Source organism: Suricata suricatta, chromosome 6 (genome assembly GCF_006229205.1).
Source record: "Suricata suricatta isolate VVHF042 chromosome 6, meerkat_22Aug2017_6uvM2_HiC, whole genome shotgun sequence".
Taxonomy (NCBI): Eukaryota; Metazoa; Chordata; class Mammalia; order Carnivora; family Herpestidae; genus Suricata; species Suricata suricatta.
This window is the reverse complement of record NC_043705.1, coordinates 36249290-36266779: the sequence shown is the minus strand read 5'-3', so window position 1 is coordinate 36266779 and position 17490 is coordinate 36249290. Positions and strand designations below refer to the sequence as shown.

The window sequence follows — 17490 nt, the reverse complement described above, 5'->3', positions numbered from 1 at the left end:
ATAGGATTTTAAAACCTACTTTTCTCTCCCCATCTCCATCTCTTTCTCTCTGATCCACAGCTTGAAAACACCTTTTCAGTCCCTTCCCTTCAATTAATGAAATAGTTTCCCACCCCACTCCCATCCTGCCTGGAGACAGCATTGCCATGGTTACCTGGATACCTGTTCTCAAAGAATATCCGTAGTAGCAATCGACAATTTAAACGTCTCAATGTGTTGCACTTAGCGACAGTAATGAGACCATTATGAAACTACTTGTGGTGAAAATACCATTGATTTACAGTCTGAAGATTAAAACTTTAATTTGTATTCATTTACTCATTTAAAGAGATAAGGATGAGGAGGCTGATCTCTGCAGCTAAACAGCACGTCACTGGCAGGAAATGCCATCCACCTGAGCAAGATATTGAGGCTGCCTCCTCTGGAATACAGGCTGATAAGACTGAGAGAACAGACAGAATCACCCACCAACCTAATGGAAAGTTAACAGGAAAAGGCCAGTGGGAAGATGGGGTGTTTGGAGAACAAATGTTCTTTAATAGCGAATCCATGTGAGGGTCCCGAAAAAGAGATACTCAGGGATGCCGTCTTAATTTTATCTGGAAATACTGTGTTGGTGAGCTTGATTTGAGACTTCTCATATGGGCTTGTACCAGTTTTCTCTGGGGAGAAGCCTACTTCCCTCCGTGATTTAGCTTTCTCGCCATCTGAAACTTCCATTGCCTCTAGAACCAGGGGACTTAACCCCAAGTCCCTTATAAAGGCTTGGGGGAGATGATTGGTAAGTAATCCGAACTAGTGAAAATTTAAAAGACTCACGTTGCCAATATTGCAATTTAAAGAAAACGAATTAGAACGGATTAAAGATTGACTCTGTAATTTCATTTATTCTCACAATCTCATAGGCTATTTTGAGTGGAAGGGAAGGGGGCTAGTTATAGCAAGAATGCTGGAAAATTCAATTAACTATGGTATTGAGGCTGCAGGTACTGCTTATCGACTGTGTGCTCAACATTATGTCCCTGGTTCCTTTTCGCAAATGCATTTTTTTTGTGAATTAGTATGAAGTCTTTTATTAAGTAAATCTGATCCCTTGGAAGGGGAACAGGAAATATACTGATTTTACATTCCAAAACCATATAATTATTTGGAGTGAATTAAAAATCAGGACAAAGAAATGAAACTCAATTCTTTCAGAATCTCTGGATTGTAGAGTCACACCACACACACACACACACACACACACACACACACACACGATTCTGGATGGTCCAAGTTTTAAAAATTAAAAAAGCAAATTACAAAAAGCACTGGATAAAAAGGATATATGTTTATTACCTAAGAATAAAGGAGAACCATGGTTTAGAATTTCATTAAGGGGAATATATTTTTAAATAATCATAAATTTAAAGTTTTAAACCTATATATCTCATTAATAAATTTAATCAAGGGAAGAAACTAGAACTCTCATGCATTGGTGGTGGAAGTAAATAATCCTTTATTACATGAATAATTTGGTAATATGAATAAAAATGTATAGTTTCATTTTATTGAGATACCTTATCCATAGGCATTTTTCCTAAAAAGATAGTTATTCAAGTGGAACAAAAAAAAAAAAAAGAGGGAGGGGCACATGGTTGGCTCAGTTGGAGGACCATACAACTCTTGATCTTGGGGTTGTGAGTTCAGGTCATATGTTGGATGTAGAGATTGATTAAAAATAGAACCTTAAAAAAAGAGAGAGGAAGGGCACCTGGATGGCTCAGTTGGTTAAGTGTCCAGCTTCGGCTCAGGTCATGATCTGACGGTTCGTGGGTTTGAGCCCTGCATGGGGCTCTGTGCTGACAGCCAGCTCAGAGCCTGGAGCTGCTTCAGATTCTGTGTCTCCCTCTTTCTCTGACCCTCCCCTGCTCATGCTCTCTCTCTGTCTCAAAAGTAAACATTAAAAAGAGAGAGAGAGGAAAAAAGAAAGGGAAGAAAGAAGGGAAGGGAGGAAGGAAGGGAAGAAGGAAGGAAGAAAAAAATAAGAAGCATATCACAGTATCACTAATTATAATTTATATGAAACTACAGAATCTTTAACTGCCTCTGTCCATAAACTTGACCTACTTCTGATAATAAAGAAAGAAACCATTTGGTTGGTATGAGAAATATTTGAAAAGATGTTCATCATATTATTAACATGGTTATTTTTGGTGGTAGAAATGTAGATTTTTAATTTCTTCTTAATCTGTTTCTTAATAATTATACTATTTTTATAAGACACATGCATTAGTATATAAATCCAGGGCAACAACTGAGCTTTATGGGTTGAATTATGTCCCCCTAAGAGACATGTTGAAATCCTACCCAGTAGTACCTCAAATTCTGACCTTATTTGGAAATAGAATGTAATCACATTAAAATGATTTCATACTGAGTTAGAGTGAGGCCTAATCTGGTGTGACTGGTGTCCTTAGAAGAAGAGGAAGGGCACAGGGGAGGAGGAGGGCCACGTGATAGTAGAGGCAGAGATCGGAGTGATGCATCTGCACGCGGAGGACTGGCAAGGCTTCTTGGCAAACACCAGAAGTTAGAAGAAGCAAGGAAAAAATCCTTCCTTGCAGGTTTCAGGGGGCGCGTGGGACTCTCAACACCTTGACCGCAAGCTTGTAGCCTCCAGAGCTCTGAGACAATATTTCTGTTGTTTCCGGCTACCCAGTTCATGTTACTTTGCTCCAGCAGCCCTAGAAAACCAACACAAAAGTCATTTTAATTTAAGAAGACATATCATCTACCTTGCCATTCCTGGAATAATAAACCCCACTGTTAACCGTTCTGCATGCAGTATCCTGATCTGGGAGTTAATTCATGGTACTTAGAGAAAGGAAATAAATATGTCCTACTTCTCTGATGTTGTACAGACCGCACCAATGCTGAAGTGCTCTGAATGTTCCGCCAGGTAACAGAAGCATTATTTTCCCAGGCCCCAAAAGCCTCCTTCTTCTGTGAGCCATCGTAAATATTGTGAAACATCCAGGGATATATCTCCTTGAAGCACTACTTTGAAGAATTACAGTCCGGCTTATCACAATTTTAATTTTTTCCTCACCCATATTAAATATGACTGTACCAATGAGCTGAGAGGAAAACTAGGTCCCAAGTGTTTTTGGCATCTTTTCAGCACCGAAGGTCAACCACATAGCAGTGAGCCAGAATGCTTTGTGAACAGACATATGGCATTTGTTTGGGAGAAGAGAGCGTGGGAGGAGAAGGGTCCTGTTTTCCAGCTGCCTTCCAAAGTTGGCCTGGGTTTCTGTTACAATCTTAATGTATCTTCTTTAGCCTCATAATCATTTTCTTTCTAAGTGGTCTTTTATAATCTTGAGAACCAAGAAGACACGATTCCAGGAAACTTATGCCTTATGACCGTGCTGGGTCTTTGGCAGAGTGAACTAGAGGATCAAAGTGCATCGGGAGTAGGTGAATGTGCCAGTTCAGGACTAGAGTCTGAACACAAGGACAGAGGAACCAAAGACAAGTCTCGCTCTATGGTAAGACTACAACTTACAGAAAATATAGCAACGGGGCTTAAGTCACCCATATTCTTTTTAGACTAACTAAACTTTAATCAAATTAGGCCTGTTTGGATGCTCTTATGATAGAGAAGTCAATGGAGCACAGGTCTGTCTATGTGCATAAACAATGTGAGTATGTGCCTAGGGTGATTTGGGAGGTAACTAAAAGACCAAGGATTAGTTAAGAACTTGGGCAGTTTCAAATGACAGAAACCCAATTCCCAAAAGCTTATACTAAAAAATGAAAAGGGACTTTTTTGAGAAATTAGGGATGAGGGAAGCATCCTGCCTCTAAGGACTCATCATTAAATGTGTCTGCTCATCACTGTACTCCTTTTTAGCTCTGATTCTCCTTGAGTGGCGGCCTTACTTTCTCTCCTGCTAATACAGTTCTCCTACGTGGTCACAAGTAAGGTTTAGCTCCAGACATGCGTTCCCATGGTTCATAATCCAAGATGCAGAAGAAGAGAAAAAGTTATTTTTTTCAGTGTCTATACATAAATAGTTTCAGGGAAGTTCTGTGATTGTTGGTTTTGGATTAGGCGCCCATCCCTGAGCCCCAAGTTATCCTGACCAGGTGGATGGGGCACTCTGCCTAGCCAGGCATAGAGCTGCCGCCCAGAGAGCAAGGCAGCAGCACTGGCAAGGTACTGGCAACCCTATTAAGACAATGGAGGGTAGAGGGGCATCTGAGTGGTTCCCAGAGCTGAGTGTCAGACTCCTGACTTCGGCTCAGGTCATGATCTTGCGGTGCGTGAGTTCAAGGCCCACATCAGGCTTTGCACTGACCCTGTGGAGCCTGCTTGGGGTTCTATTTCCTTCTCTCTCCACTCCTTCCCATCCTAAAAACAAATAAACAAACTAAAGAAAAAAAAAAGATAATCAAGGGGAGAAAGATTAAGTTAAGTTAGTAAAAGAGCTAGGGTGCTATTATCTAGAAGAACATAGTGTAAGAAAGAAAAACAGCAAATGCCTGCTGGAATACCCAAACATTCCCCACATACTGTATCCTTCTCCACTTTGACCTTGGCTTCCATGTCACTTGAAAGCTTTGTTTTATTCTTTTAGGTTGCAACTGTCCAATATTATATAAAAAGAAAGCTAGGGGCCCCTAGGTGGCTCAGCTGGTTAAGCGTCCAACTTTGGCTCAGGTTATGATCTCACAGTTCGTGATTTCGAGCCCCGCATCATGCTCTGTGTTGACAGCTCAGACCCTGGAGTCTGCTTCACATTCTGTGTGTGTGTGTGTGTGTGTGTGTGTGTCTCTCTCTGCCCTTCCCCTATTCACACTCTGTCTCTCTCTTTCTCTCTCAAAAATAAACATTAAAAAGTTTAAAATAAATAAGTAAATACAAGAAAGTTAGATAATAGATAATGACAGATAGATAACAAATGGATCAAAATGGCAAAATGTGACAAATGAAACGGCAAGCTCAAGTCTATAAACAAGTAAATAAATATTGATTGCAAAATTAAATTTTTATCTTAATAAACTTTATATTAAGGAAAAGTTCACTACATAGTCCTTGAAAAGCATAAAGGACAGCTTATCTTTTAAGGCAAGCTATAAATAAATATAAAGCTATATTAAAAATGTATCAAAAGGTAACTCATGAAATTGGAGATAAAAAAATGCCAGGAGGATGCATTCAGTCTCTGGTCTATCTGTTCAAGCAGGAACTGTACGACCAGCTATTCAAAAACCGTGTCTCCTGTGAACTCTGGGTGGACTAGTTCACTATACAGATACAGTCAATTACTGCACTTCATCCTTAGAGTAGAGTCTAGACCACCAAGGCTTTACCTGTCAGAAAATGACTTCGGTTGTGAAGAATTACAAATGACTTGCAAAAAAGAAAGAAAGAAAGAAACCCTGTGGATTTGTAGCAGGTGTGGTGCTTAGAAATGGATCTGGAGATTTTCCATTTTAGTCAGGATAAAAATTGAAGTCTAACTTTGACTTCTGATCATCACCCTCCCTCCCAGTTGTAGAACCTGGAACACGTCTTGCCTGAGCTCAGGATCTCACACTTTGCTCGGAGTAGAATGACATCAGACATTTGGAGTTCCCCAGACCCTGGCATACTTATTTATGCAAGTCTGCAGTATTTATTTTATTTTCTCATTTTAGGTGTCAACTTTTTCAGGAAACTCCAGGTGGTGAAGTCGTATTTCCAATTGGGAATCAAACAGCCTTTTCCAGATCTTTTTTTTTTTTATTGATTATTTATTTTTGAGAGAGAGATACAGAGCATGAGCAGGGGAGGGGCAGAGAGAGAGGGAGACACAGAATCAGATGCAAGCTTCAGGCTGCCAGCTGTCAGCACAAGAGCCTGATGCGGGGCTCGAACTCAGGAACCACGAGATCATGGCCTGACCCAAAGTCAGACGCTTAACTGGCTGAGCCACCCAGGTGCTCCAGTCCTTTCCATATCTTTTAAACAGGATCTCAGTTGAAACCAGCCCGGCCAGGCTCATTTAGGAAACAGGAATGATTCAGGAGCCTACTCCATAAAAAATTACGTTTCTACATCAGGTTAGTTGGTTTTCCGTTATCCACATTCATATTATCTATGTAAAAGTCTATGTCTAACTAGTGTCTGGGTTTCCAATTTTTAAAAAATTAAAACACAGAGAAAAGAAAAAGATCAACTAACATGCCTTTATTCAGACAACCGATGTTAACATTTTGATACATGCCACTCCAGACTTCATTCCTATGTAAACATGAGACGGAAATTTATTTTTCTTTTACAGGAATAATTTTGTCTTGTAGCACATATTTTATCACCTGAGTTGTAAAACTTAATTTATTATAAAATGTTTTCCATTTAAATAAATATTCTATCATTTTTATCTATTATGTAACTGTATATATATATCACATTACATTAATTATATATCACATTATATTATATATTATATTACATGATGGCATATATAACATTATATAAATTTAGTTTTATATATATCTATAAAATGAACATTTTAGCATATTTCTTCTTTATTTTTTATGGCTATATAAAATTCTGTGATGACATCCTTTCATACTTTTATGTTTATTTCCTTAGGTTCAATTCCTCAAGGTACAATTGCTAAGTCAAAGCATTTCCAGAACCTTTAGGGTTTGGATGGTTAGACAAGTTGGCCTTTGAAAATGGCTTAAGAGTGTTCATTTTCTTTCCTGCTCATAGGACCATTGATTTTTGGAATTTCTGACTCTTTAGTGAGGGGATAGCATCTTCACCACATATCATCTCTTTAAAGACACGCAGTTTTTCATAGTGTAACGTAGCTGAAAACAGATTGCATCTTGCAGTAGAGAGTGACTCAACATTGTGTTTCGGTGTAATTGGCAGTGTTTCCTTCTTTCCTAGTAGCACCCAGAGTAGCATCATGCCCTCTGATCACTGGCATCTTCGATTCAATGAAATGCTATCTTCAGTCTAAGCAATTTTAAGTTTTGGCCCCACTTTCTCGCCTCCCACCAAGCTTCTGGGACCAGTTGCCCTTGCTAACTACTTACACTGTGCTCGAAGTATGTAAATTCTATTCAACTTTTATTCACACTGCTGTGCATATGGCTCGGGGAATACAAAGACGAACATGACAGTGCTGAGGAAAACTCAATTAGGAAGGTCACTGAATAAAAATCGTATAATGAATTTTACCTCGAAACCTTTGTGGAACGAAGCAGGATATAAATAAAAACACTATCTGTACAGAAGCCCAATAGACATTAATCTTAGATCATCTGTCGCACCTGTTTCCTTGGTTGACACAGATAACCAAGTGCTCCTCTGAACTTCCTGCATTTCCTTGAAGCCTTTCTCTTCCGGAAAGTATAAATGCTGCTCACTTAACTCAAAGAGTGTCTCCTTGCGTCCAGCTTTTCACCTGGCCACATCCTGCTCAGCCTTCACATCTCAGGGTCATTGACTCCTCCTTTGGGAAGCGGTCCTGCCGTTGTCTTTCCTTTCCTCTCCCCCTGCCTTCTGTCAGAATTGCTTCCACACTCCATAGAACACACAAAACCACACATTGTAGCAGCCTCTTCACATGCCAGAAGGTGTGTGGGAGCGTTCCCAGCAGGACTCGGGGGTAAGACTGCCCAGCTCCTCCCAGCTCGGCCGCGTGTTACCTAGCTCTCCTTGGGGAAGTGACTCTTAAATCTCAGTTTTCTTATCTGCAAATTGAAGTTAACATTGCCTTGTTCAAAGGGTTGTTTTAGAGAATCCGCTTTAATAAAACATGTAAAGCATGTAGCACAGGTTCTGGCCATTGGAAAACATTGAAAAAAAATACTAACTTAGTGGTTCTCTGTGTCCCCCAGCAGACCAACGCCCTCCCAGGGAGTATAAGGTGTGTTCTTGATGTCTGGGATCCCAGTTACCTGGTGCAGAGCAGAATCTCAGCGCAGATGTGTTCAAGCACTCATACAGAAAAGCTAAGCCCCCAGAGGCAGGGGCTAAAAGAAATTAGGCAACAGGCTTCTCTTTTTGGCTCAGGAGAGCTTTTCTGCTTTGTGCATGGTCTGTCTACAGAGAAAGGTTTTGTTAGTCTGAACCTAGTGATATGAAAAGCAATCAAAAGAACGGCAAGATCTCAATACACCATTCTCTTTTGTTAATTTCTTGGTTTACTTACTTATTTTGAGGGGAGGGGGAATGGCAGAGAGAGAAAATCCCGAGGAGGCTCTGAGCTGTCAGCGTGGAATCCAGTATTGGGCTCGAACTCACAAACTGAGACCGTGACCTGAGCTGAAACCAAGAGTCAGACTCTTAACTGAGTGAGTCAACCCAGCCACCCCTAAACCATTCTTTTTTTTTAATTAAAAAAAATTTTTTTAATGTTTATTTTTGAGAGAGACAGACAGAGTGCGAGTGGGCAAGGAGCAGAGAGAGAAAAGAAAGAGAGACACAGAATTGGACGCATGCTCCGGGCTCTGAGCTATCAGCATAGAGCCTGATGTGGGGTTCGAACCCATGAACTGTGAGATCATGACCTGACCTGAAGTCGGACACTTAATGGACTGAGCCACCCAGGTGCCCCTAAACCATTCTTAAAAAACATACACACACATTCATAATAATTGTCTAGGGGTTGAGGTTTTTTTTTTCTCTTGCTTACAAGGATTTTTAAAGCTGCTAACAAAAACATGGCATCTCATGTATTAGTAACCCTTGTGTATGGCTATTTATTTCATTTACTTCCTGTGTCCCCTCAGAGGGGGAAGTGGTAGTTAATCTAAGGATCTTATTAAGCAACACGAATGATCAGGACAGTGTACTAGCAGATGGAAAGGCTGGCTAAAATGATATTTTATCAAGTGACTCCACTGCTTATTACCGGGAAATCTTTGCTGTCTTGGAACTAGAGATGTGGCCAACCTCCAGTATGGAATATGTGACTGAGACACTTCAGGAGGTGATGCTACCCTACGGTGTCAACACATCTACCCTGGCTGATACTAAAATATTGGCATTACAATTTGTGTTCTTAGATACTGTTCCACATGGAAATGCCATTGTATTTGACCATTGCAGAAGGAACAGCCAGAGCTCCCATTAATTGAATACTCTGATCTGCCACCTGGATTCATGTCTGGTCATGACATTTTTCAAGCAATCCTATGAAGTAGGTCTATTTCCATTCTACAGATAAGGAAAATGAGGTTTGCAAGTGAAGTGACTCGCCCAGGCGGCTGGGAGAGATCACAACTGCGAACCAAACTCAGCGACATCTGATTCTAAGCCTGTGTAGACCTCAGAAGTCAGGTCTCAAACCAAGTTCTCAACCAGGTCTCAAACACGGTTCTAAGATTTGGTCACTCCCCCAGCCATGGTTTCTACCAAAATTTATACCTAAGCCACACCAAACTTCTTTTTAGTTCCTCCAACATACTAATGATCACAACTTTTTTCTTCCTCTTTGCCATCTGCTTTTGCTCTCTGGCTTTTGCTTTGGGGCCTCAGCTAAAATGCCACTTCCTCAGAAAATTCACTTCCTGACAGCTCAGCACCATCCCCGAATGCTTTTGGACAGTCCCACCAAGTGTTCCCAGAGCGACTTGGCCATCCCCCGTGTTAGCATAGCTAACGGCTCGTCTGGCATAGCCGTGTCTGGTGTAACTCCATCCTTTATTGGACTGTAAGTAGCACCAGGGACTGGCTGTCAGTTGCTCTGGTTTTGACTGCTGTACCTTTAGTGCCTGGTAACTGGTAGACGTCTAGGACAGAGTGGCGGAATGGATGGATGCACGAGTGAATCACAGTCACTGGAAAGCAGGGATGCACTGCAGTGGGAGAATGACAACATCCCGTCTACTTTTCCATACCGCAGGCAAGTCCCGCCCTCTTCATAATGCTGTATCCAGGCTAGCCCAGCCTCTTTACTGATATTACCAATTAGCTGTCTGGTTCACATTAACATCTTTCACTTAAACATTTGTTCCTCCCTCTGATTTCTATTTCAACTTGGGTGAAATAGGATCCAAGTTTCAAATATTTGGTTTTAAAATGTGATCTATAGCTAAAACTAGAAAAGTTGTATATACATTCCTTGAGACCAGAGTTTCCCCCATTCACCTCCCTGCACGCGCGCACGTGCACACACACACACACACACACACACACACACACAAACACTTTCTATTTTCCTTCTCTTGTTAAAGATTACCTCCTCTGGTTTCTCATAGGTTTTGTTTTTTGCAATAAGCCATATGCTCACAGAGTACGTGTGTTTCGTTTTGCTTCTAACTGTATGCTTGGAAATCTGCCTAATGTGGAAATTTCACAACAAAACAAAATGGTAATTAATAGCATCACAAATATGGTTGGTAGTGGGGTTTTTTTTCCTTTTGTTTTTCCTCAAAAATTAGGTACCATAGCCAAAATGCTTATCTGACAGAGAGAGAAAAAAAAAAGCAACCCTCTCACATAATCATAAAAAGCCTTCTGATTTTTAGAAGGAATAATTAAGGTGAGATTTGACCTGCTCACTAATCAGAGGATTGGCTTCCCAGAACACAGACTTTGTGCTATTCTACTTAACCAAAGAGCAACTTGGGCATTTATCCAAAGTACTCCTCAAGGATCTAATACGTTAATTGAAAAAAAAATCTTAGGAAATAACTTTACAAGCAAACAATTCATCCAATTGGAAACACATGGGATTATTTTCCAATCTCTTTGACTTGAAATCTCAGCTGCTGATTGAAAGGATTTTTTTTAAATCAGAATTTTTCAAAGTGCACACAGAATTCGTTACAATTCCAAGGTAGAATACAATTTGCTTTAATTAAAACAGCATACGCTTTAATTCCCCCGTGGACATTTTAGCAAGCTTAATTCTGTTCCAGGTAAAGAAACGTTGTTTTCTGAGCTGTCCTTCCAGATTCTCAAGGCCTCCCTCATCTCTCTGCAGTGGTAGTATCTCTGATGGATGTAGCTTCTCTACCTGCCCTCCTTTTCAAGGATCCTCTTGAGACGCTTCGCATGCAGTATCTCTTAACATGCACTCACTGCTCAGCGCCCTTGCTTATCATAATCACAAAGGCGATGTGCATAAAGAAGCTCTCAGCAGGGGGTAAGGGCCTAGCCACCTGGACCACTAGACCCTTCAGTCTCTTCATGGCATCTGTTGTCCATAGATTTGATATCTTGGGTAATTTGACTGATCCCTTAAAACCAAGACAAAAAAAACTCATGTTTCTGAGAGGCTGGCTGATAACTTGAGCTCTAGAACACAATAGGATTTGAACTGGAGAATCTCTAGTCCAAACTGAGGACTAAGGAAGGTCCAAAGAGTGTCCTCCCCGGCACCTCTTGCTTACCCTCTGCCAGAATTGCTAAGAACCGTGAAATGCCTCAAAAGCCAAGAAGTTGAGGAAAAAGGAAGATGGCATCTGAGTAAATCCCTATGGGCAAACACTTCCTAAATGTTTGAATTTGTGCTATAGAGTGCCCTTGACTGGGCTTAGATTCATCCAGAAAATGCTTCTCATATAGAAAACAGAGATTATTGAGAGTGGGTACTATTTCTGGACATTTCCAAGGATGCCGTGAGGAGCAGGCATTCTTGTTAAGAAACTTTGAAGCTCCAGGGAGGTCAGCAATCCTCTTACCCCCCTTTCCCATTGTGCAGCAGCAGAATAATAAACAGGTTGGTTCTGCATTCAGAAACATTAAGATAGGGAACAAAAGCATGCACGCATAAAACAATTTCATCACATTGTCACTTGCCAAGGTATTACTGCAAAAGGATCTGGTTTGGGTTACAGAGATATCACTTTCCCCTTTCAACTCTAGTTATTGAGAAGAACACTAAAAAACTTTTTTGGCAAAACAGTATACACTTTCCAGGCTAGTTTGGCAAGGTCAGATGAACACCAATGAAAATTTATATTCACTCAGCATGTGGGGATTTTTGTGTCTGGAAAAGGACTTAATTATGGTAGGGTAAATAATTGGGTTTTTACAAGTTAAAGTAATAAAGTGCAGTATTTGCCGAGCATTTTTCTGGATGTTTAGTTATACCCAAGAGATTTGTCTCTGCCGTCCAAAATGAGGGAGGTGGAGAAAGACTACAGAAAAGAGAATTTTTAGACTAACATGTCAACTGAGAGAAATGACTATAAGCTTCAGCAAGAATGAGAGCATTTGGGGGCAGGGGAAAGCACAATATTATTAAGATTCAAGTATAGATCTCTTCTTCTGAGCTTTTAGCTCTTCTCTTTATACTCCGAGTTGGTCATTCACACCCACCTTAACCCCACTACCCTTGGTGTGTGTCCTGGGGGTGGGGTATTGGAGAGCAGAGATCACCACTCCAACCCAGAAAACCTATTCAAAACAGGCTGGTCACTTCCCCCCTGAATCCAAGGACTCAGATGATTGCAACTCCCTTCTTCTCCAGACCCCTGGATCATTGCTAGAATCCCTCTAGAACTGTGTTCCTTTCCCTCTCTAAAAATGAAGTTATAAATTAAGAACTCATCCTCTCAATAAAGGCCCAGAAGTGTTGGTGTTATTTAAAGCAATACAGGTGCTGTTTCTCTCCTGTATTCCTCATGACCAGCCACATGGGCTTTTCTTCTAATCCTGATCAAGCCAAACTCCCTTCCACTGTCACACCTGTGTGGTTGATGTTCCCCTGCTGTGATGCTCTTTTCCCAGAAAGATCTTTGCTTGGCTGGTTCCTCATTGGTCAGCTCTCAGTACAAGTGCCCCTTTGTCTGAAAAGTGTTTTCGGACTCCTCAGTCTGAAGCCCCCTCCTCTCCCCTCTCTCACCGAAGTCTGGTTGGTTTCCTTCACACCCTTTTCCTAATCAGAAAAAGTTCACTTATTAGTTCACATGTTTCTAGTTGGTCTCCTGCCTGTAGAACATCAGCTCTACGAGGCGGGTCCCATTCCTACTTCTGCCTCTCTGCCATCTAGAATAATACATGGAAGATCATAGGCATTCAAATAATTGTTTAAATAGTTAAAACGTGGAAGTGCTTATTATGTACTAGACACTATGACCTATGTTATTTTATTTAATCCCCACCTCAAACTATGATATAGCTACCACCTTTATTTTACAGCTCTTCTAAAGCTAAAACTTAGAGACACGAAATCATTCTTATAAATGCAGTCAAGATAGAAACCCAGGCATTCTCTCTCCAGAGCTCCTGCTCACAACTGCTACTCACTTTTATTATACCTTGTATAGAAACCTTTTTTAAAGTTTTAGATTGTATCTAAAAAAAAAAGATTTCCAGTGTTCTGTTCCACATGTAAGGAGCTTTGACATTGCCATTCCATCCCATCAGTAAGTGAAAAGCTGAATGTACTGAAAAGTTAACAACTCTTCTTGGATTTGTAAAAGAAGGGAGGGTACAGGACAAACCGCTTCCCCCCAGGATTGGAGGCAGAGGGGAATGTGGGGAGTGTTGGCTTACCGGAGCGGAGACTTATAAGTGGAAGCAGTTCGAGGAACCAGTGCTGGGGTAGGAAAACCGTAATTGACAAGTGGCTGCAGGCTCAGTGTGGACATCTCTGAGAGTTAAAAAGTCCAAGGGGTCCCAGTCATGGAGAGGAGGGGGTACAATTTATGAAATTTACCTCCAAGAGGTCAGCTGGGTTCTCACAATAAACATCAAAGGAAAATCCCCTGGTTCTTCCAGAGAGGGAGGGGAAGAGAGCCATTTTGAGCACTTTGTTCTCATCAAGACCAGCCTCCTTAAGAAATTAACCAAACTGCAATGCCCTGGGGTTTTTATCAGAGTTTAACTGACCTGCCTGAGGAAAGGGAAATACCCAATTCTAGTCAGCTCTACCCTTCCACAGGAAAGGAGGGAAAGAGTCAGCTTTAGCCCATTTGTATCCTGTCCCACCTAGGACACAAGAAAAAAACTCAGAAACACTTGTGAAGCTCACAGGCCAGAGGCATAGGCTCACTAATGGATGAAGACTTAATCCTAGGACTGCCGGACGCTTCCCTTCCCCTCATGTCTTTTCATCACATTACTAAAGGCCTATTTTTAGCAGTTCCTTTTACCTAATTTATCATGCCCAGCTACCAAGAAAAATTACAAGGCGTACTAAATGCAAAAACAAACAAAGAAACAAAAACCACAATTTAAAGAGACTGAATAAGCATCAGTACCAGATATGGAAAGAATGTTGCAGTGATCAGACTGGGAATTTAAAACAACTGTCATTAATATACTCAGGGCTCTTAGGGATAAAGTAGACTGCATACATGAAGAGATGTACAGCATAAGCAGAGACATGGAAATCCTAGTAGAGGACCAAAGAGAAATGCTAGAAAAAGAAAAAAGAAATGCTAGATGGAGAAAAACACCATGACATAAATGAAGAATGCCTTTGATGGGCTCATTAGTAGACTGGATGTGGCTGAAGAAATATCTCTGAACTAAAGGGTATAGCAGTAGAATCCTTGGAAACTGGAAAACAAAGGAAACAAGACGGAAAAAGGAAAAAAAAAAAAAGGAACAGAACATCCCAGATAACTACAAAAGATGTAACATACACATAATGGGACTACTAGAAAAAAGAAAGAAAGAGAATGGAACCGAAGAAATATTTGGAACAATAATGATTGAGAAACTTCCCAAATTAATGTTAGACTCCAAACCACGGATGTGAGAAGCCTGGAGAATAACAAGCAGAATTAAATGTGCCTCCCCCTCAGACTCCTTCACCTAAGCATGTGATTTTCAATCTATAGGAAATCAAAGATTAAAAAAATAATAATTCTGAAAAAAGCCAGAGAAAAATAAAGTTGAGTCGAATTTCTTGCCTTTAGGACTTCTCAGAACCTTTAATATGCTAATGTTCCCCCAGGACTTGTCAAGATAAGGATATAATACCCCATTCAATTTGTCTTTTAACCACCGACTCCTCTTTTTCATGAAGATTTTCCTGACATTTCTTTGAACTCTGCTACCCCTGAAGTTTCTTTGGAAATTGTTCTCACATTCAGTCTGTGTCTTCAAAAACACCTAGTTAGATATCAGCACCATAGATCTGCCACTGATTCAAATAGTCATTCAACAAATGTTTTTTGAATACCTATTATGCACCACTCACTTTTCTAGGAACTATGAGATGTCAGTGAAAAAAGAAGCAAAAATCTCTGCCCTTTTTGAGTTACAACATTCTAGAGAGGGGGAAGATCGATTAAAAGCCATAAGGACAATAAATAAGTAAATTGTATTCTGCCGTAGAAGGTGATATTCTCTGGAGGAGAAAGGAGAATATTGAAAAGGATGAGGGGGGGGGTTGAAGAAGAGAAAGAAGGAATTGCAGTGAGGGAGAGGCAGATGGAAGGGATAGGTGTGCGATTTGAAATAGGGTGGTCAAGGTGGGCTTTTTGAAAAGGGGGTGTTTGAGCAACACCTTGAAGGAAGTGAGAGAGTCAGCCACATGGATATCTAAGGAAAGAGTATTTCAGGAAAGGAATCTGCCAATGGAAGGTATCTAGAAATCTGGCTTCATGTTTTCAGGAAGCATCAGACCAGCGTGGCTGGAAAAGAGTAGGAGGAAGTACAGTGGAAGATGAGGTTGGTGGGTTAAGGGAGTTGCAGGACAGCCCATGTAAGGTGAGTCATTGAAAACCTGAAAGTATTATGCGCAGTCAAATAAGTCAGTCAGAGAAGGACAGATACTATACATTTTCACTCATATGTGGATCGTGAGAAACTTAACAGAAGACCATTGGGGAAGGGAGAGGGAAAATAGTTACAGAGAGGGAGGGAGGCAAATCCTAAGAGACTCTTAAATACAGAGAACAATCTGAGGGTTGATGGGGAGCGGGGAGAGGGGAAAGTGGGTGATGGGCATTAAGGAAGGCACTTGTTGGGGTGAGCACTGGGTGTTGTATCGAAGCCAATTTGACAATAAATTATATTCATAAACAAAGAGAGGAGCCTTTGGCTTTTATCCTAAGTGAGATGGGAGGGAACTGCACTGTTTTGAGTAGGGAAGTGGCACAATCAGCCTTATTTTTAAAGAGGATCCTTCTGGACACTATGTTAAGCATAGGATAGCAGGGATCAAGGAACACTCTGAGTACAGAATATAAAAAGCAAAGTTAGAAGTAGTGAAATCAGGTGCAATAATACCATGAGAGATACTGCGGCTTACACCAGGATGAAGGCAGTGACCGTGGTAAGAAGGCATTTTGAAGGTAGGGCCAACAGGATTTCCTCATAGAATGAGAGAGAATGAGGAGAATTGAGGATGACTAAGTTTTTTTTGGTCTAAGCATCTGAGAGAGTGAATTTAACATCATTCAAGATGAAGAAGGGCTATAGGGGTAGAAGAGATTCCAGGTGGGAAATTAGGGGTTCACTTTTTGGCATGGTCACTTGGAGATGTCCTTAAGACTTTCCAGTGGAGGGGCACCTGGGTGGCTCAGTCAGTTTAGCATCCGATTTCTGCTCAGGTCATGATCTCACAGTTGGTGAGTTCAAGCCCCACATCAGGCTCTGTGTTGACAGCTGAGCCTGGAGCCTGCTTCAGATTCAGTGTTTCCATCTCCCTTTGCTCACACTCGGTCTCTGTCCCTCTCAAAAATAAACATGAAAAAAAAAGGACTTCCCAGTGGAGAGAATATATAGGGAGTTGGAAGTCTGGGTGAGAGATCTAGTTTAAAAATAGATTTGGGAGAGGCCAAATGGATGGGGTTTAAAATCATGAGAATGGAGGAAATCAGCATGGGAGTAAGTATGGAGATCCAGTAGAAAAACTGAGCCAGAGCTGAGCCTGAAACCCAGATAAAAAAAGGACATGTTTCTCAGGAAACCAAACGCAAAGCCTTGACTGGTGGCTGGAAACAGAGTAGGCAGTAGGAAGAAAAATAAACTTCAGCTTCGGGGACTTGAAGAAGGCGTGCCTAAGAGGTCTCCTCTCCTGAACCATATAATAGCTGTCTTGCGTTCTGTCTGAAGAAGATTCTGGGACCATGTCTCGGTGGGAAACAGATTCGTGATTAGTGTCACAGTTGTGGAGGCTTGAGTGACAGCGGGCAGGGCAGCATCAGCTTTTTACCATTCTTTGCTGTGAGGAAACGCCATGTGACTAAGAGTAAGCAGCAGGTGATGTTTGGAGAGTTTGCTGAATGGTTTCAACTTATTGTGCATCGATATGTTTGGTTTTAGCAATGTCCATATAGAACTTGTTGCTGAAATTACCTGACGTGTGTAAGAATGCTCTTGATCCTTTAGCATATATTGGACTTAAGAGTGTGAATAGTGATCCATGAAAAAAGAATAGAATAAAAGAAGTTTTGTAATAAGCAGAATGATCTACATGATTTGTGGACTCAGAACACAAATTGGGAAACTCAAAACCCCAGGCAGAGTGGAACTTTTAGCTATGGCTCTATGAAAAGTGGGGCAAATCCTCACCCCAAAATGCACCC

General features: G+C 41.0%; 1 protein-coding gene and 1 long non-coding RNA gene across 4 annotated transcripts in view; one reads left to right on the top strand and one right to left on the bottom strand.

The window, feature by feature from the left end:
* Window positions 1-17490, top strand: part of PPP2R2B (protein phosphatase 2 regulatory subunit Bbeta) — a 450154-nt gene that overhangs the window by 116436 nt on the left and 316228 nt on the right. The window lies entirely within an intron of this gene.
* LOC115294369 lies at window positions 6205-8088 on the bottom strand. The gene is made up of 3 exons (XR_003909847.1): window positions 7951-8088; window positions 7321-7743; window positions 6205-6274 (listed from the first exon to the last, which is right to left on the bottom strand). It is a non-coding gene; the product is annotated as an uncharacterized LOC115294369 (long non-coding RNA).